Source organism: Ascaphus truei, chromosome 12 (genome assembly GCF_040206685.1).
Source record: "Ascaphus truei isolate aAscTru1 chromosome 12, aAscTru1.hap1, whole genome shotgun sequence".
Lineage (NCBI taxonomy): Eukaryota > Metazoa > Chordata > Amphibia > Anura > Ascaphidae > Ascaphus > Ascaphus truei.
The window spans coordinates 6,743,689-6,765,930 of NC_134494.1; the positions used below are offsets into that span (position 1 = coordinate 6,743,689).

Here is a 22,242-nt window from a genome sequence, read left to right on the forward strand (position 1 = left end):
CATCTTCTATTTGGGATCTCAGTAAACTGTATTACTTAGTGTGGGCATAACGCTTATCCAAGATGGCGGCTCTGGCTTCAGTGGCGCTTGTGAGCATGTGCAGGACTAGCAAGGCTCCTATTGGCTGTGACAGCAGGCTGTGACGTGGACAGGGGGCGTGTCCTGATTAGACATGGCATTGGCAGCACCATGCTGGCTTCTGCACATATGTGATCCTAACCTAGGTCTGTGATCCCGGGAGCAGATCAGGTGATCACTCTTATCCCATCCCCCTCTTATCCCATCCCCCTCTTATCCCATCCCCCTCTTATCCCATCCCCCTCTTATCCCATCACCCTCTTATCCCATCCCCCTCTTATCCCATCCCCCTCTTATCCCATCCCCCTCTTATCCCATCCCCCTCTTATCCCATCCCCCTCTTATCCCATCCCCCTCTTATCCCATCCCCCTCTTATCCCATTCCCCTCTTATCCCATTCCCCTCTCTATAACTGTGCAATAAGGGGCACAGTGAGGAGAGGGGGGGATAGAGGCACAGTGAGGAGAGGGGGGGAGAGAGGCACAGTGAGGAGAGGGGGTGAGAGAGGCACAGTGAGGAGAGGGGGGGAGAGAGGCACAGTGAGGAGAGGGGGGGGAGGCACAGTGAGGAGAGGGGGGGGGAGGCACAGTGAGGATGGGGGGGGAGAGAGGCACAGTGAGGAGAGGGGGGGGGAGAGAGGCACAGTGAGGAGAGGGGGGGAGAGAGGCACAGTGAGGAGAGGGGGGGGAGAGGCACAGTGAGGAGAGGGGGGAGAGAGGCACAGTGAGGAGAGGGTGGGAGAGAGGCACAGTGAGGAGAGGGGGGAGAGAGAGGCACAGTGAGGAGAGGGGGGAGAGAGAGGCACAGTGAGGAGAGGGGGGGAGAGGCACAGTGAGGAGGGGGGGGGAGAGAGAGGCACAGTGAGGAGGGGGGGAGAGAGAGGCACAGTGAGGAGAGGGGGGAGAGAGAGGCACAGTGAGGGGGGAGAGAGGCACAGTGGGGGGGAGGGTAGAGAGGGGCATAGTGAGGGGGGGAAAGAGAGGCACAGTGGGGAGGGGAGAGAGAGGCACAGTGAGGGGGAGAGAGGCACAGTGAGGGGGGGAGAGAGGCAAAGTGAGGGGGGGAGAGAGGCACAGTGAGGGGGAGAGAGGCACAGTGAGGAGGGGGGGCGAGAGAGGCACAGTGAAGGGGGGGAGAGGCACAGTGAGGAGAGGGGGGGAGAGAGGCACAGTGAGGAGAGGGGGGAGAGAGGCACAGAGAGGAGAGGGGGGAGAGAGAGGCACAGAGGAGAGGAGATAGGGGGGAGAGAGGCACAGGGAGGAGAGGGGGGAGAGAGGCACAGTGAGGAGAGGGGGAGAGAGAGGCACAGTGAGGAGAGGGGAGAGAGGCACAGGGAGAGGGAGAGAGGCACAGTGGGGGTGGTGTGAGAGGCACAGTGGGGGGAGAGAGGCAGTGGGGGGGAGAGAGGCAGTGGGGGGGAGAGAGAGGCAGTGGGGGGGGGGGAGAGAGAGGCAGTGGGGGGGGGAGAGAGGCAGTGGGGGGAGAGAGAGGCACAGTGGGGGGGGGGGAGAGGCACAGTGAGAGGGGGGAGAGGCACAGTGAGGGGGTGAGAGAGGCACAGTGAGGGGGGGTGAGGGAAGCACGGTGAGGGAAGCACAGTGAGGGGGGGTGAGGGAAGCACAGTGAGGGGGGGTGAGGGAAGCACAGTGAGGGGGGGTGAGAGAAGCACAGTGATGGGGGGTGAGGGAAGCACAGTGAGGGGGGGTGAGGGAAGCACAGTGAGGGGGGAAAAGAGAGAGGCACAGTGAGGGGGGGTGAGAGAGAGACAGTGAGGGCCCTGCCCAGTGAGGCGCAGAGAGAGGGGCCCAGTGAAGTGCAGAGAGAGGGGCCCAGTGAAGTGCAGAGAGAGAGGGGCACGGTGAAGTGCAGAGAGAGGGGCCCAGTGAAGTGCAGAGAGAGAGGGGCACGGTGAAGTGCAGAGAGAGGGGGGCACGGTGAAGTGCAGAGAGAGAGGCACAGTGAGGGGCAGAGAGAGTGACCCAGTGAGGGGCAGAGAGAGAGGCACAGTGAGGGAGGCACAGTGAGGGGGGCACAATGGAGAGGGGAAAAAATGATTTAAGAATGTAGATACATTTTTGAACAATTGCTCTCATGATCGACTTTATTTTTCTTGTATTTTCCCTGTGCTACTTATTCTGCTCCATACGAAATGTTCCTAATATTTCAATATAATAAGATAAATCACTTACATTTTTCAGTGTTCTCATGTTAACGGAGGAAGGGAGCAGCGTGATTGAGAAGACCCTGGGGAGCGATTCATGGTATGTTTATCAATTTAAACTTTTACATCCTCATAAACCTTTTATAAAACACAGAACGAATGCAAAGAAACCTGCAGAATGGTCGGTGTGGGGATCAAACCCACGACTTTGGCATTAACACCACAACTGAGCTATCCAGCAAGGAAGCAATTGTATGTAGCACACGAGCCAGCGCAGGTACTGCTGGGAAAGTATCTTACTCATCACTTTGTGTATTTAAAGGAACAAATAACGTTTCAGGGCAGCCGCCCTTTCGTCAGATCACCCCTCAGTGTGCACAAGCATAAAACATGGAAGTAACAATGACATTCGCCCCCACCCACTTAGCTCCAAAACGCCATTAAGCCGACCCCGTTCCAGGTGTGTGGAGATATCTCTGGATCAAAACCCTAAGGCTGCGAACCCGCTGCGTCCGGCGGTGCGCGCGTTCCTCACCAGCAGGGGTATCCTTTCCTAGCCGGTCCCCCCTCGCTGCACGGCTCACAACGTGCTGATACGCGTCAACCGCAAGGGGATGCAAGAAAATTGTGATCCCGAGCGGTGACGCGTCACGTGGTGCGCTGATGAGCCTATCAGCGGTGGGAGCGGGAGCTGTGTGTGTGTATATCAGCTCATGTGAGGAGGGCATTTGTGGGGGAAGGGGGAGGGAGCGGGAGCTGCTTACCTTCCAGCAGCCCGCAGCAGCTCCCTCCTGCAGCCCGGGAGACCAGACCGTGGAGGGAGGGGGGGAGTAGCGGGTACCTCCGCTCAAACCACGCCCCCCTCCCGCTCCGGCTCCCTACAGACCGCATATCGCGGTCTGTGCCTGTCAGCGCGCCGCCTGTCTGCAGTGGGGCGCGCTGACTGAGGGAGCGGGGCCTTAGCCTAACACTGTTGCTCTGAACAGGGTTTGGTAAAATTGCTCCCGATATGCCCATTGTGACACACTGCTTTCAAATGAAAGAACTGGCGGTGAGCTCACAACTAAGTTACGGAAATCTGTAGAGCTGATTTAGGAACGGATTTTTCAGGTATATTTGTACTACTTACCTTGGTTATAAGTAATGTGTTAGTTGTGTGCCCCTGAAAGAATCTCTGCACACACTGGCAGCTATTCTGGGCACTTACCATACAAACGGTGCCAGGCTTATATAGACTTCTTTTTTTTTTTTGAGGAAAAACTGAGGTTATTTACACCCAGCAGCCAATTGGCATGTTACTCATATAGAGCCCTGTCACATCACAGGGAGGCAACAGGTTTCTCAATTCATGTCTTTGATTCATGTCTTTGATTCATGTGGTGATCAATTATTGCCACACACTGACCAAAGGCTAACTGTATACATACACTTGGACATGTAGATCCAAAGTGTTATCCCTTTTATATAACCTTCAGCTCATAGGTGCATAATCAGGAGCCCTTAACACACAGGAGTCTATTAACCCCAAGGATACCGCAGTATGCTGACGATGCCACTCGGGGTCTCCACACACAGTATGTCAATGTGTCGCAATATATATCGTTACACCTGTTTACTAACATTAGTAAGGATCGTAGCATAGCAAGAAACTTGGGCTAAGGCCACACAGCCTTCGCCAGTGCGGCGGGTGCGAAAGCTGTGACGTCACCCGCGTGAAGCGGGTGCGTTTTGTGTCCATTCTAGACGCGCTGTGGGGGGCGTACCTACGAGCGTCACAGAGCTGATTTAGAACATCTTTTATTTAATACATTATAAGGTACTGTAATGTACTGTGTGTCAGGGACTTTCGGAACGAGTGTCTCATACACTGCCAGGGCTACCAAGTTGGTGCCAGCAAGTCTAGTGGACATCGGAGTTCAAAGCAGCCAGGGGTGTGAGGGGCACATGGGCAGCAGGAAAGGGCTGAGTTTGTGTTCCACTGTGTATGCGAATACATTTTCAATTTATTTCACTACCTTGTTTTGTTCAATGAATGATCCTGGTAAAAAGGTGTAAATTGCCTGGTCTCTTGGTGAGACAGGCTTTTCTAGCTTCAAAATGAAGCCCGTTGATCTGCTATTTCGAACAGAGCAACTTTGAAAAGCCCGCCCTCCTGTAGCTTCATCGACTCAAGTCATAGGATGGCCTGATTCTCTGACTGGGGCATCTCCTTACATACCTTCTGCTGAACTGTCTTCAGCATAGAAGTAGGAGGAGCGACCAGTGTGTGGGAAACTTCCCACCAGCCAATAGAAACAGGAGCTTGTCTCTAGGCTGACGTCAGGGGCGGAGGTGTGCCAAGCAGGCTCGAAAAGCCGGGGGGGCCGGGAATATGGATTAGCCAATGGGGAAAGTGCCTACGCTCGCCATCTTTCCCCAGCTAACCCAATGCAACCCGCTGGGAAGTCTCCACCAGGTCTGGCAGATACAAAAGGTCTCCCCACAGGGTGCCCTTTGTTCTCCGGACCTGGTTTTCTCACCTCTGGACATCCTCTCCGAACTACGGACTCTATACAGACACGCCGGCGTCTATGCTGATGCCCTGGCTGACTGTATAGAGCCTTATAATAAATGTATAAAACATAACATATACTTTAATAAAGCATACACTTTGGGGAGCCTTATATTCATAAGGGAAATGGATTTGGGATATTAGGGCTCGACAAGCAGGAGTCTGGGGGACACTGAGAAGCCCCGGTGTAATTCACCCCGCGTACCAGCAAATCATGCCTGTTCACCGGGGAGAATTAATGGACTACCGGTAACTTTGGCCTCCGAACTTCTGCAACCAAAATAATTGCATTTCTACCCAAATATGCCACCCAGAACTGACACACAAGAAATCTCAATATAGGAGATAAACACTTGCTCTATACTGAGAGTGGTGCAACCCAAGGATAATAGTAGCCAGTTGGAGACTATAAACAATGAACATAAGAACATAAGGAAAATCCATTTGAATGGGTGCTCTCCTTCCAATAATGCTGAACGTTTTCGTTATATTATATACACTATAATTAACTCAGTGGCAGTATTAGCATAAATGGCCGTTAGTTATCGTAGATATTTTGAAAGAAGATAGAAAATTGACAATTTAGGGAGTGGGTATATAGGTGGACTGACAGGTCCTGACTACCCCTTAATTAGAGATTACAGGCCACAAAAAAAGACACTTTTGAAAAAATACTGTCTACATTGTTTATATAAAACTTTTATTTCTTAACTTATTACATTCAAAAATTAATTAAAAAAATAAAAGAAGATCCAGAGCTATACTAGATGGTAATTTAATAATGTATATAATTGCCAGTGAAAGAGGAGACTGCAGTAAGGCCCGGGCCATAGAGGTGTGGGGAGAGCGGAGGCGCGTTAACGCTGAGGCTCGCCTGCTTCAGTCAGCGTGATTGCACGGACTTGCAGGCGAGCCAGCGTGCGCGAAGGGAGCTGGGGGGAGGTGGTTGGAGGCGGGGCAGTGACGTCGCTGGGCCAATCGCCCGCGACGCACTGATGTCAATGTCACGGCGCCGTGACGTTGACGCTGCTGTGCAGTGATTGGAGGTTTTCAGCCGACAGCGCGCTGAAAAACAGCTTGGCGCTCGGCTGAAAACTCCAAAGCCTGAGCACGCCTGCGGACGCTCGCCTGAGCCCCCTCTCAAGGCATCCTCATTGAGGATGCAGGGGCTCAGCGCGGAGCGTCCGCACGCCTCAGCACGGCCTGTCCGTCTATGGACGCAGCCTAAGACTATTAGATAGTGGCTGAAAATAAACAAATTGCTTTAAGTGCAAGATACTTATGAACTTTAGGTTCAATTACAGGGTCAGAATCGCTTCATAATGGACATTGGCCATTATGATTTTCAATTTGAAAGCATCACTATAGGGTTATTATCTTCATTTTTGTGGGGAAAGTATATAACTTTCTAATTTCCTTTAACAGTGTTGGTAGGTAATGAAAGTTATGCTAAATAAATATCAGCATGTTGTTCTAGAAATCCACTGGTAGTTTAATTAATGTGAAATATAAGCACACACCATCCTTTTTGGGATCCAATCAACTAGAACGCCTTTCAGTAGAAAAACACAGAAGCTAATACCCCCATCCAATGTAGCACTCATTATAGCAGCACTGTATTGCGCTTATTGACACTGTCCTTTAAAAATAGTTTGCTGCTGATCGCAGCCTAGTAGAGAAAAACAAGAACACAGCGCACACCTCGTAGTGTAGTATTAAAATTTACTTGACAAGAAAAAGATAAAAAAGCACTTACAAAAAGTCAGTGCAATATAGGCACTGAATATGAACACTCCAGTAGTTTGGTAATCAGGGTTCACTGCACGGTCGTTCCTCCCTGCTCAGACGCGTCCGTCAGTTCATGTCTGTAAGTAAAGTGAATAGTCGCAGCCTCACTGTGCATACAATGCAAAATATTTGATTGATAAAAATACATATACTGTACCATGTTGCTCTCAGGGAGAGCGCTGTGTCCTGCAGGTACGCGTAGTGTGTCCTCCCTGTTTCCAATGTATCGTGAAATGCTTGAGGTTACCCGGTCATTTTTGGGACTCAATGCAACACTAGAGGAAATATTTATTTCCACTTATGAGACATAATTGTAAAATTATTCATTTGGGTGTTTCTTTGCCTTCCTCTGGGTGATTGTAAATATAACCCTAATATAACAATGTAACTTTAATTATATGATTCAATATCTGGCACAAGTAGAATTTTATAAGGGTCAAACTCAGTGAATATTTGTCTTTCTCATCCAAATGTACGTTGTTGCATTGCAATGTTACATTAATACATTTTCTCACCACAGATTATCTGCAGCACATGACTGATCTGTGATCAAGAAGCAATATAAGAAATGTCCCAAACATCATAAATTACAGAGGTGTTAATGGAAATATGTTTTAAGGACTTCAACATTGCATAAGTCTGTATGAGAACTGGAAGAAGATTACAAGAAACTCGGCAGAGCATTCCCATACATCAACATTTTACTAAATTTACAGACACCACAATACCAGAGAAGACAAAGAGAGTGTTTAAAGAGCAGAGACATGAAAACCTACAGTGGGAAATATGGTAATGGTATACAGCAAATAATCCATACAGGGAAGAAATCCTATAACTGCTCTGAATGTGGGAAAAACTTCAATCGGAAATCGCCTCTTTTTACACACCAAAGAATCCACACAGGGATTAGACCCTATAACTGCTCTGAATGTGAGAAAAGTTTTAATCAGAAATCATCTCTTGTTGAGCACCAAAGATTCCACACAGGGGTGAGACCATATAACTGCTCTGAATGTGAGAAAAGCTTCATCCAGAAATCACATCTCGTTAGTCACCACAGAATCCACACAGGGGTGAGACCCTATAACTGCTCTGAATGTGAGAAAAGCTTCAGTAATAAATCTAATCTTGTTAAACATCAAAGAATCCACACAGGGGAGACACCTTATAACTGCTCTGAATGTGGGAAAAGCTTCAGTAATAAATCTAATCTTGTTAGACACCACAGAATCCACACAGGGGTGAACCCTATAACTGCTCTGAATATGAGAAAAGCTTTAGTCAAAAACAAATCTTTTCAAACACAAGATAAATCACTCTAATGGTTAATGTGAAAATATACAGAATCTCCAACTGCAATCCAGGGGGAGCATAAAGGGAAATAGAACAAAAAAACAATCTAAGTGCAGACAGTTTTTTGAAGGGGTGTATACATTTGTGTTGTCTCGGCTCTTATGTGTTGCCTACTTACAAGATGTAAGTCAAAAACGAGCGGTTTTGACACACAATGGTCTCTGCTAGGAAGATTTCTTAACCAGGTGTAGGGATCTCCAACTCTCAGCTCAGCAACAGTGTATATGTAAAAGAAATAGTACCATAGTGCAGACCAGTAACAATAAAAAACTCGACTTTATAGGGTAAAAATAAACACTTACAATAAAAACAATTGGTTAAGGCATGTATCACATTGATAGTGATTGAGGAGAGAAAATGGTTAGCTCCAGGCTCACCCGCCTCCTCCGGTGTGACTGTGTATGGACCACCGCTCTTTGTGACCTTTCACCTCCGCTGGTGTTCGCTGTCTCGCTGGTCTCGTCCCATCAGAAATGCCCTCTTAAGTGGGCTAATCGGCTACCTTAGCTGGGTGCATGCAGGTGCTGCAGAGGACTCAGACTCCAGCTCTCTCACCGATCGATGGTCCCGCCTTGCTTCCTCCGATACGTCACTTCCGCTTGGTCTATTGCGTCACTTCCGGTCGCGGGGGAAGCAAGGCGAGACCAGCGAGACAGCGAACACCAGCGGAGGTGAAAGGTCACAAAGAGCGGTGGTCCATACACAGTCACACCGGAGGAGGCGGGTGAGCCTGGAGCTAACCATTTTCTCTCCTCAATCACTATCAATGTGATACATGCCTTAACCAATTGTTTTTATTGTAAGTGTTTATTTTTACCCTATAAAGTCGAGTTTTTTATTGTTACTGGTCTGCACTATGGTACTATTTCTTTTACATATACACTGTTGCTGAGCTGAGAGTTGGAGATCCCTACACCTGGTTAAGAAATCTTCCTAGCAGAGACCATTGTGTGTCAAAACCGCTCGTTTTTGACTTACATCTTGTAAGTAGGCAACACATAAGAGCCGAGACAACACAAATGTATACACCCCTTCAAAAAACTGTCTGCACTTAGATTGTTTTTTTGTTTTTTTGTTCTATTTCCCTTTATGCTCCCCCTGGATTGCAGTTGGAGAGTGAAGAATTGTGGGACTAGTGAAACCAGTCCCCACCAGCTGGGTTTTGAGCAGGGGGTTTGAACTTATTTATTGTTTCACACGTTATTGAATCACGTCACAAAGTTGTATAAGTATTTGATTTTATTATTAACCCACTGTATAAACACCAGTGCACACTAATAGAGTTAGCGCCGTTTTCCTTCACCCTCACTTTGCAAAAATATACAGAATACCACTAAAAAAAAACACAAAATAAATAGAAAAAAAATATTTTAGGGAAATGACAATTGCCAAAAGCTCGCACTGATATGCAGTTTTTTTGCAGCAACACTGACTACATAGATTTCAAACTGGTATATGGAGGCATGCGTTGTACTTTAATGGGGTTATTTACTGTGATAGTGCCAATCAAGAGAACAAGGGAGATCTATATAGCTATCTCTCCTTCTGTATTCATTCCTGGTAGTTATTCCTTTTCAGACATTGTTTTGCAATCCGCTGATTCAAGACATTTGATAAAAAATAGATCATTCCTTTTTCTTGTTTTTACAGCTGTAATATTTAAATGTTTCTTGGTTATAGGTCATTTGTATTAAGTGTGTGGAAACCCATCTGTATTCTCACTACCTTTAATTCTGTTTATTTTCTGTATGCCTTTTAAAATGATAATAATAAATAAATAGTGATTGAAGAGAGATTGTGTGAGTGGGTGCACAATACCAAGATTATTATGCCAAACAATGTTATTTTCCTCTGTGATATATAATTATATATAAATCAAGAGAGAAAAGACAGAGCCTGATACACACTTTTGAGACTTCTGTAGTGATCCCTAAAGTGTAACAAATGTCAATATATAACTAACAATCAAGGTGGGATAAATGTGCTTATGTGAGGTGAACACTATACTATAAGTGACCTAAATACCCATAAACTAAGATGGGAATTAGGGGATATTGCGGTGGATAATAGTTATAAAAAAATTAAATAAAATAATGTCCATCGATATGTAACAAAGTTCAACGGGTATAAAAACAACATAGTGTCCTCTGGAGAACCAGGCTGCTTTCTCCCAGGATAAACCACTTCCTATGATGCACCTAAAAGAGAAAAAAAGAGAAAGCGCACAATCCTAGTGTAAAAGCAACATAATTTAATAAAATAGGAAACTCTTCAATCATCTCACTCACACACACCAGATGATTTGAAAGCATGTAAGAGATAAATCTCAAACACCATCACAGCCGCCATAATGGTGATGATGCCACCCTGCTCCTGGACGCCAACTTTGCTTCCGGATACCAGAACTTGGAAAACGGAACTGGTAAAATCGGTGATCTGATCATCTGATGAAGTTCTAGTCGCAACGAAACACGTTAGGAAAGTTCGAGGATAATCTCTATCACATGCTGAGACGTCACTGCGAGACTACGCCGAATGCAAACCAGGGAGGAACCCAATACAAGTGTTGCAAATCGCCGGAGAAGCTTCTAAAGTTGCCCTACCAGTTCCAATTTCCGGAAGCACCGTCGGCGTCCATATAATGATACCCATTAAGGTTGAAACATGTCTGAATGGTTTCTCTGGCTTTGCATCTGATTCCCATGCTGTGCTTTAAAGCTGTGTTAACAGCGAGCATTAGCTTATACAGTATGGGCTCCATGTAATAATGGTTTTTCAGGCAAAAGGTGAAGCGGTGTGTTCATTTGCATATCATTTCCCAGAATCTCTTGCTGCAGTGGAAGCACTGTATGCTGGGTGATAATGGTGAAAGACAGGGTTGCAGATCTGCCTAAGACATGTGAATGTGCTCACAAGTGATCTTTTTATTTGATATATATATATATTTACATGTACACGTGTACAAACATACAAGCAAAGAAAAAATCAGGCACTCGCATGACTTACCAAAAAAAATACAACAGCTTTAATTAACAAGATTGATGCTTCGTTTCAAATCAGAAACTTTCTCAAGGCTGGTGTGAACGGAAACTATTTTCCATTAAATATTTTGGGGGGGAAATGTGAAAAAAAGTTCTGCAATTGCATCATATATTTGTTTCAATTCATTTTTTATGAACCCAAGCAAGATTATTTTGTTTTGATGTGTCACAGTACTGGTGTGCTTTATATGTATGTATGTCTGCATGCGTGTGTCGTAGTAGAAGATGGTCGCACTTTTTAATGTTGAATGTCTTAGAAGAAATGTTTGCATATAAAAGTTAAGTATAAAGCAAATTCTTCTAGGAAATATTGTTACCAGCACTGGACACTTCAAATGGTGAATAAATATAGGATTGTTAAACAATCCAGCACAACTTGGCCCAGTGTTATGGTGTTGTTTGATCAATAAACCTTTATAGATAATATGACAGATTAGTCACAGCACAGATTTAAGAAGTTTATTGGAATTCTTTCAGACATCCCAAACACATCACAAGAGGAGGTATTAATGGATCTATCAATACTCTGATACTGAGTATACCTAGTATAAACTAATAAGGAATACACTGCACTGTATAATGATAAGTATTTATACACTGATAATGAAAATGCTGCACTGTATAATAATCCTGAGTGTCACGAGAAACCAGGACTAATACCAGGGATCAATATCGCCAGACAAAAAGACAAGAGTTTATACAATTAATTTATTGGAGAACATTAATCCAAAACAATATATATATATATATATATATACACACAACACACATACCCAACTAGGGATACCCTGCAGGCCCAGTCGCAGGGAGCTCCCTAAGGAGATTTCCCCTGTTATCCTCCACTGCAGTGTTTATAGGAACTGGTCTTGGACCTGACCAGACTGGACCTCCTATCTGGAACCGGTAGAGGAACTGGCACGGCAGCTGGAATCCTCTCAGCCAAGAAAGAGAGCTGACAGCCAAAGCTGAGCTGAAGCGGTGAATTAAGCTACCTTGGGGTCTCCCTCCCTACCTTTTTATACACTTAACCCAACATACTGCAATATTCAGGGCCAGTGGCTGTGTACGTGCCCAGGCCATGATTGGTGGGTAGAAATTAAACATTAAAAAAGCAACATAAAAAGAGTTACATGGAAAGGTCGCAGACAGCTTTGTAACTTTCCAACTGAACATAAAGTTAACCCCTGGTCCCTGAAGTGCTGGAACCAGGCAACATCACACATACACACATATATATATATATATATAACACATTATACAACTTTATTATTGACAGGTAGGGGTAATGCAGGGCTTGTCCTTTATTAATAGCAGCCATATTTACCCCTACCATCACACCTCCCCTTTAAGTGGAGAGCTCTGGGGTAGCGACCCCAATGGGTTCATCCCCAAGTGGGATGCTCGAAGGTCAGAGGCAAGCCAGCTCTGGATCGTTCTGCTGGGAAAGCCCATCGGAATTGCCGTGCTCACTCGCCTTCTCGTGCTGTATGGTAAAGTCATATTCCTGTAAGGTCAGACTCCGCCGCAGCAGCTTGGCATTATCCCCAGAGACCCTCTGCAACCAGCTCAGGGGATTATGGTCTGCAATGACCATAAATGTGCAGCCATACACATTCGGTTGAAGTTTCCTGAGGGCCCATACTATGACCAGGCACTCTTTCAACCGTAGCATAGGCAGCCTCCCGATCCAATAGCTTGTGGCTCAGGTACACGATTGGGTGTTCAACCCCATCAGCACCCACCTGACTCAACACTGTACGAATGTCAAAATTAGAGGCATCAGTTTGAATCAGAAACCGCTTGTCATATTAGGGAGCTGCCAGGATTGGAGCTCTTACCAGGGCAGCCTTGAGAGATGAGAAGTCACCCTCACACTGGTGACCAGGTTACCGTGTGAGGGAGCCTCTTTTTAGTCAGGTCGGTCAAGGGTTTGGCCAGGGTACTGCAATTGGGTACAAACTTGCGGTAATACCCGGCGGTCCCCAGAAAGGATAGCACCTGTTTCTTGGTCTTGGGAACCGACCTCCCCACAATGTCTTCCACCTTGGCAGGCTCAGGTTTGAGATGCCCCCACGCCTACCTTGTGCCCGAGGTATACAACCTCTGCCATCTCTGTGGCGAAAATAGGATTAATCAGCGCATTAATAAGGGCAGTATGCTTGGCTGATTAATCCTAATTCGCATTGGGACTGAAGGGGTTAAATTTATGTGCACCACACATGTAGTATTTTCCCTTCTAAACAGTCACAAGAAACTGTATGGTGCTCCAACATGAATCACTGGCTAAATAGCCCAAGACTATAAGCATATAAATTGTGTCCCTGGAGGTCCCAGACAGTCTAGACCAAAATACTCCAACCCTTGCAATAAACCACTTCCACTAGATACCGATTAGCTGGAAAAGATCCCACTGCAATAATGTGGGACCTTCACTGGCTAGTGACCAGACATAAACATCGGTTGGGTAAGTATAGGTGTATACAAATAAACAGGTTGGAGTGACTCACATTTGTAGGGTCTTTTGTGGGAATTTCTCCATGGGTGCGTGCTGCCGTTACTCCACGAGACCGGACATCCAAACGAAGGAGAGATGGAGCACAGCTGGAAACAAAATGAACTACTAGGAGAGTGGGACCCAGATAAAAAAAAGTTAGTTTATTGGATCAGTGCAAAAATACAAAAAACGGAGCCCTCAGGCCCCCACCAACGCGTTTCGAGCCGGTGGCTCTTTCTCAAGGTGCATCTCCTAGTAGTTCATTTTGTTTCCAGCTGTGCTCCATCTCTCCTTCGTTTGGATGTATTTTCCCTTCTATGCATTGTTGTCCCCTTTTGCAGGCTAGTCTCTGTAGAGGGAGAGGGGGTTGGCCCGGTGTTAAAGGGGTTGGACACCCTATGGCCACCCCCTGACCTCACCAGGGAGGCAAGGGGTTAACTGGACTGCGGTCCAGGAATGTGGTATACACCTTGTCATGTCATGAAAAATGTATGTTCCCCTGTTCCCATGTTTCATTATAATCCTGTATTTTAATGTTTTAAAGTGCATTTCTGTATCTCCAGTTCTGGAGGTCGCAGAGAGTTGATATTTGGCCAATGTGTGGAGTCACTGTAGGCATTAAGAACTGGCAAATTTCGAGCCACTGAGCCCACCAGAATGGAACTTATTAATATGTGTAGATATTAAAGTATATATGTATGGTATTTTGGATCTGCTCTGAAAATGCAGACCATCTGCTATGCTAATAGGTCATGAAGGGCAGCCGGCTGATTGAGCCTAAGCACTGTGATCAAAATTTAACTGCCCGGATTGTTTACACTAAATACTACTCAACAGACCAGTATTAATCAACAGACTCTGCCACTCTAATTGTTACCTGAGGATCGAGAATCATCAAACTGGAGTGGTTTGTAAGTGTTATGTCTACACCTACAAACAATGCAGATACTTCATTTGGTAGATTGGTCGTCGCCCCTGATTTAATTATGGGGCTACCCATAGAGTCCCAGTACACATGGGCTAATTAGCTGGGGGGCATGGGTTAATCTGTGTCTCCACGTTAGGGATTGGATACAGATAATTGTTCACCAATAGTCTGTATTCAATGTTAAGAATAGGGTTACTCAGGTATATAAACTGTGTCAACCCTACAGTTTTTAGTTGTGCTTCTGATTCCACCTGGGATGTCACCAGATTGCTGGAGAATTGCTAGCTGATACTTCTCCATCCCCCAACCCTAAGTAAGTGTTACCTTCTAGCCTGTTAATTGTACTATATTGCTGTGTTCACCTATTTTAAGGAATAAATATATTTTATTATATCTAAGCCTCGTTCATAGGAGAACAAAAATACTGGGGTTGAAGCCCCAATTAACCAATGCTACAGAGCTTTTAGCCCACTGTTTTAAATGTTATAAAAATCTTTCTGCTTGAGAGACCAGGTCACGTGGTGTGGTGAATGCATGCTCGAGGCTATGTATATTAACCCCTAGATGGCAAACGGTCTAGCAGTAGCATAGAGAGTTGTAAGGGGGAGTCTTGAAACCCCTCCAGACCTCTCTGTCAGCCTAAGCTATAAAGACCCTGAATGCCTGGGGCAGCTCTCAGACAGCAGCAATAGTACTCACGTATTTGCACGATACACCTGGCTCTGTGTGCTCCTTTGCTGTTTTGGAAAGTAGAACAGGCACCTGTACCGTCGGGGACAGGCAGACCAGCGGGCACCACGATGCAGGAAGAAAGTTTCTGAGGCCGGACTGTGCTGCATACAAAAACCTTTATTGAAAAATGGTTAAAAAGAGGAGGGGAGGCATACCCCTGCACCTCTAACGCGTTTCACCCTGCAATTGCGTTAGAGGTGCAGGGGTATGCCTCCCCTCCTCTTTTTAACCATTTTTCAATAAAGGTTTTTGTATGCAGCACAGTCCGGCCTCAGAAACTTTCTTCCTGCATCGTGGTGCCCGCTGGTAAGCCTCGTTCAGTTCAACCCAGATATTTGGTGTTTATTATATCTTGTCATAAATTACCGTGACAGTCTCTACCTGCAGTGCTGAATAACAGGAGCCGGTCCATTAAGGCGGCTAACTCAGGAACAGAGTGAGCCAGCACCCTGATTTTTGGTGTGTAGTCTCAGTGTAACCCCCCAAGCACACACATATTAAAAATATAACTAAGACAAGTGGAACAGATATTTTTATTAAAGTGTATTACTGTGTGCAATTTTAAAAGTCAGAACAGGAACCTTTTTCCTTTCCGCCTTTGTAAGTGAATGCATTAAGGAACAAATGTTATGCATACAGTACATGAGCTGGGGGTATGTTCCACTCCAGCTTCAAAAGTCCTCTGTTGAGGCAATGCCTATGGGTCTAGGGACGTGTGGTAGATGAAAGGCCCCAGAGTCTTAAAGTGTGACTTAACCGGGCTGTTTCTGAGTAGCAGATCCTGTTCCTCATCCTGGATATTTCACACCTTGGGACCAAACTCCAGACTGTGTGTCCCCCGAAATGAGGGCCCCTTTTTACTCAGCGATGCTACCAAGCTGCTCACTTAGCATGCTCAGAGTTACCTGGGCTGTCTGTAGGATTTTCCCACGTTACATGGCAGGCTCTGATAGGAGGAAGATAATTCCTTGCCAATGGGATGAGGCCAATGAAAAACTCCACGGGCCCTTGTCCTTAAAGAGGCCTGTAACCCTCATTCCTGTGACTCCGGCGCCTTACAAGTCAAATCTTGTGAATTGGAAGTCCAATATGTGAAGATAAGTGTCCCAATAATGTAGACCCTTCTGATCCTTGAGTGCCAGATGGTCTAATGTGGCTTCCGCCATGGGTTTCGTGATATGTGGAAAAAACACAAACAAAATAATAGTGCAATATGCCAACAAATGTAGCCCTAAGACTGACACACATACAGATACAAACAAATCACTTGTACAACAAATAAGGCAAACAATACAAGACAAGACACTACCCAACAAATATGACAAACAATAGCAAGGCTGAAATTAATAAAAGCTAATTTAATAAGAGATAAAACAACATAAAATAGTAAATATGCGGATAACTGAGAGACCGCCGGTCCGGGGGGGTCTAAAACCAGGACCCTACTCACAGAAATGTAGAAGTAAGCAGGCAGTGGAAGTTGGTCATGGGACGGTGAATGCCCAACTTCCACTGTATATACTAGAGGACTAAGGTCGGTGATTATATAACCCCACCTCAGCCCCGCGGTCCGGTCCCAGAGACTGTTTTAAGTTCTGGATGCAGTAAGCCTTAATAAAGAGATCACAACGGCATTGTCTTTGCAAAGGGGTTAAACTTCACCGACCTGGAATCCCCATGGCTAACATAATCCTGAAGCAGGGCTAGTTTCCTTGTTACATAAACATAGTGACTAATCGCTCACCTAATTGTACAGAAAATAAAAAACTTGGTGCACAGGGAAAAATATATAACCAACACTTGAACAAGTGACCACGGGGGTCACTATAAGCCCTATAAACTGCACTCATAAGTTACAGTATCCATGTCAAACACTGTTATAAATGGATAATGTATAGAAGTAAATAGGGCCAAAGGAAGGGTCCACTAACCCTATGACAGCAGACTCAAAAGCAAATAAAAAAACAAAAAATAACAACATTTTATTAAAACTATTCTTGAAAAACCAACATAAAATTACACATAGGATATAAAATCCTCAAGTGGGAGAGACGCTTTGAATAAGGGGTGAGCTGATATCTGTCTAACCACAGCTCATGTAGGGACTAATGTCCTCTAGTATATAAGGTATACAGAATGTACTAGCAGTAATTTGTACAAAGACAATATCTGTTAAGGGCTAGGTGTTTAGAGATGAGTTCAAGTTGAAAACATACTATCTGCCCAAAACGTCACAGCCGTAGGACACACATGTATATATCCCCAGTTAGAAACATAATAGCCAATGGTTAAATACACTTGTACTCAAAGAGTGCTATTAATGGTAGGGTAATATGTATAAATACTGGATCATAAAGAGGTTATATGCCTCACAGTGATCCCACCGTATCACAAGGATAATACCGGAGATTGCAGCCAAAACAATGCGATATACTGCACCTCAAACCTAGTAATGGTATAGTCACGGAGGAGGAAGAAATCAGCTGTGTCCGTCGCTGTGTTACCTTATTTTTCTATCCCCCTTACCAAACCGTCTCTCCTGGTGTACGTCATGCGTCTGACGTCACCATACCCCGACGTAAGTTTCACGTGCTAGGCACGCTTCTTCAGGGGGAGGAGTCACAGAACGTAAGTGTAGAAGCCGCATTTTAAAGCCTGATGTCAGGGGAGGAGCCGCCATGTTAACCAATGAAGGTAAGGGTCAGGTCACGCCTTTCAATGGGCGTGGATACATAGCGGCATAGTAAATATAATGTACAAGGAGTGTTATTGAGTCTTTTAACTCTTGATGTAGATTGACAAAAATATCGTGTTAGTTATAAATACAGATAGAGAGGCAAATCTGAAGTCAGTATATACAGGTAAATGGCTGATATGAGCTTCCAGACTTAAATAGCCGGAGCGCAGATGTTGCACTAGCATTCTATAGAGCAGCCAGAATATCCATAGTGACAATCTCAATTTTGTCAAGAATGAGATAGTATCTGGCATAATGAATGATATCTAAACAGAAGGGGGAAGAATAATCCCAAACTGGCACCACTAGGAGCAACGTCCACAGATGGAAGAGGACACTTAAATCATACATGTGGATTAAAATAGGTTATCACGGTTGCAGGTAAGCAGAGTCCACAGGTTAAGAGGACACTTGAATCATACATGTGGATTAATTGATCAGACAATTGAAAATCAGAGTTTTGGAACATCTAGGCTCAATCCGCAATGAAACCGACACGCCAGTGGCCCGACATGTGATAGACAATCATCAAGGAGACTCTTCTGTCCTCACCTTTACAGGTATTGAACACATATCGTGCGGGCCACGAAAGGGAGATTGGGATCGGAAACTACGCCAAAGCGAATGTCGATGGATTTACATGCTTAATACCCAATCTCCCTATGGCCTCAATGAAGGTTTCCTTTTTTCATCATTCCTATGATCTATATATGTGTGTGATTATTTTTAGCACCCTTATTTATGTCCTTTTTTAGATTAGGGCATCCTTCATCATATTTATCACACCCATGGGACCGTATTGACCATTCCTACACATGCCTTATATCACGTCACATTATATCTTTATCATTGTTATCACATATACAGTACACACTTTTTTGGGGGGTAGAGGGATCCAGGTAGATGGTTAATTGGTTTAGAGGTTCCGTTTTGACCCCTTTGGGGCGGTTCCGCCCAGTATAGCACAATTCTACACATTTTATTACATTTATATTCATATATATTGTTTATTTATTAATCACACACACCACACATTTGTAGAACATCTGTTTATATGACCTACCTGTGGGATATATTCCTCCTTGAAATGCCTCTAAATCTGTATGGATGCGTTTCTTTTCATCCTCCTTGACTTACCTCAATATATATACATGGTCTTAATGTCTATGTTTGTTTCTGGATTCTGCTTGATTGACTGCATTTACTGATCCCTTTCTACTGTACGATTTAAGTGTCCTCTTCCATCTGTGGACTTTGCTTACCTACAACTGTGATAGAAACATACAAATGGAGGCACAGAATCCTCCTCAAAGATCCTCATTGGCTGCACACAAGGCTAGGAGTAAATTACAAGGTATAAATACCAGATATATAAATGTGGTTCAATTAGCCATTCGGTACAGGTAAGCAATCGCTCCCAACATTGTGAGAGGACAATTGCCACTAAAAGCCATATGGCAAAAATAATAAATCATTTATTAATATATAACTTGACACACAACATAAAGCACATGCTCTAAACTAACTTTAAAAACAATTAAAATGTAAATGTAACGGGTGACAGTCACATGTGTAGCGATCAGGAGCAGTTACCATCTAGATCATGAGTAGGTACATTCAGCACACAAATGGTTAATAGAGAGCCAAGCAAATGACTACTGCTGAGTTAATCTCTACACACGATGGTACCTATAGTGTGCAGGCTATGGTGTAGGGTTAATACCACAGTATCAAAACGTGGGCTTCCAGATGCAGCCAGACACTCAATTGTCCCTATAGCTCTGTTTGGAGACTCCCACAAAGCCTGCCACACAATGCTACTCCACAGGCTATCAGAGAAAGATAAGCTGCACAAACCTGATCACTCACACAGCAGGGCATCTACACATGTTTCTAATCTCAATGCATCCGTGTATAATACATAATTATAAGGTAACCCGCTGTTCTGATACACCGCAGGGCACCAACACGTAAATTCTGATCCAGATCAGTATGTAGTAAATGTGTAATACATAGCCCGCAACTTCCCAATGCAAGGACTGATCTCACCCGATTACTGCCTCCTCCACGACGTCAACGCGATGACGTCATGCCGACGTACGTTTCGCGCGTAAGGGGACCAGCGCTTTCTCAAGGTGGGAGGTGTTAATGCAGAGCAGCGCTATCCTTTTATATGTGCTACTGCCGAATGGTTAGAGATGTCTGTACCTCCCTCTTAAAGCTGTAGACAGCTAATCTGAACCTCATGGATGTAGAGATAGTCTACTTATTAAATGGTTAGAGTGGAATGAGGAGTTAGTGTGTTAATTCCAGTTGGCCTGCCTGCTTGTCAGTGAATCAATCTACTAATGATGTACTGTAGCAAGGTAAAGTATGTGTAGTCCATATGCAGGGTACTCGACAAGACCCATTGATTTCATAAAGCCAGAAATACATACTGTATACTCCATGTCTTTAAAGCTAATAAAGTTGTAATTATATAGTAAGGGTCCACATATACAGTCACTCTGCATTTATTTTTTTGCAGAGCCCTATTCCTGTGTGTATTGAGTCTTTATTTCTAGGAGACCAATGTATGTTAATTATGGCTATATTGTTGGTGATCTGAAGGGGTTAGCTAAGGGGGTTAACTGTAATCAAACATGAACTATGTGATAAAGTCACACAGTCTAATGCTGCTGATATACATATATGGTCGCAGTCCACACACACACTTATTAATTAGTTAGTTCGGAGTATATAGCACCGTGCTTATACATAGTATGTATACTCATTTACACTGTATACCATGGATCCCCTTTAATGTTCTAGTCAAATCATACTGTTTAGAGATTATATACATGTGTGCCATATGGCTTTTAGTGGCAATTGTCCTCTCATAATGTTGGGAGCGATTGCTAACCTGTACCGAATGGCTAATTGAACCACATTTATATATCTGGTATTTATACCTTGTAATTTACTCCTAGCCTTGTGTGCAGCCAATGAGGATCTTTGAGGAGGATTCTGTGCCTCCTTTTGTATGTTTCTGTTTGTTCACACTATCCTCTTTGCACCGGCAGGTTAACCATATATACTAAGATTTAATATATATTACATAGTAAGGTGAGCGGTAGATCACAAGTTATGTCTACAACTGTGATAACCTATTTTAATCCACATGTATGATTCAAGTGTCCTCTTAACCTGTGGACTCTGCTTACCTGCAACCGTGATAACCTATTTTAATCCACATGTATGATTTAAGTGTCCTCTTCCATCTGTGGACGTTGCTCCTAGTGGTGCCAGTTTGGGATTATTCTTCCCCCTTCTGTTTAGATATCATTCATTATGCCAGATACTATCTCATTCTTGACAAAATTGAGATTGTCACTATGGATATTCTGGCTGCTCTATAGAATGCTAGTGCAACATCTGCCCTCCGGCTATTTAAGTCTGGAAGCTCATATCAGCCATTTACCTGTATATACTGACTTCAGATTTGCCTCTCTCTATCTGTATTTATAACTAACACGATATTTTTGTCAATCTACATCAAGAGTTAAAAGACTCAATAATACTCCTTGTACATTATATTTACTATGCCGCTATGTATCCACGCCCATTGAAAGGCGTGACCTGACCCTTACCTTCATTGGTTAACATGGCGGCTCCTCCCCTGACATCAGGCTTTAAAATGCGGCTTCTACACTTACGTTCTGTGACTCCTCCCCCTGAAGAAGCGTGCCTAGCACGTGAAACTTACGTCGGGGTATGGTGACGTCAGACGCATGACGTACACCAGGAGAGACGGTTTGGTAAGGGGGATAGAAAAATAAGGTAACACAGCGACGGACACAGCTGATTTCTTCCTCCTCCGTGACTATACCATTACTAGGTTTGAGGTGCAGTATATCGCATTGTTTTAGCTGCAATCTCCGGTATTATCCTTGTGATACGGTGGGATCACTGTGAGGCATATAACCTCCTTTTGAGTACAAGTGTATTTAACCATTGGCTATTATGTTTCTAACTGGGGATATATACATGTGTGTCCTACGGCTGTGACGTTTTGGGCAGATAGTATGTTTTCAACTTGAACTCACCTCTAAACCCCTAGCCCTTAACAGTAATTGTCTTTGTACAAATTACTGCTAGTACATTCTGTATACCTTATATACTAGAGGACATTAGTCCCTACATGAGCTGTGGTTAGACAGATATCAGCTCACCCCTTATTCAAAGCGTCTCTCCCACTTGAGGATTTTATATCCTATGTGTAATTGTATGTTGGTTTGTCAAGAATAGTTTTAATAAAATGTTGTTATTTTTTGGTTTTTAATTTGCTTTTGAGTCTGCTGTCATAGGGTTAGTGGACCCTTCCTTTGGCCCTATTTACT

At 44.4% G+C, this 22,242-nt stretch overlaps 2 protein-coding genes across 4 annotated transcripts in view; one reads left to right on the top strand and one right to left on the bottom strand.

The window, feature by feature from the left end:
- Positions 1-22,242, bottom strand: part of LOC142464315 (uncharacterized) — a 223,742-nt gene that overhangs the window by 50,769 nt on the left and 150,731 nt on the right. The gene's annotated exons all lie outside the window — the stretch shown is intronic.
- LOC142464329 (uncharacterized) overlaps positions 134-22,242 on the top strand; it is a 794,668-nt gene continuing 772,559 nt past the window's right edge. For both annotated transcript variants that reach the window (XM_075567828.1, XM_075567830.1), the window contains exon 1: positions 134-249. The gene's annotated coding sequence lies outside the window, so the exon portion shown is untranslated. The remainder of the gene's footprint in view (positions 250-22,242) is intronic.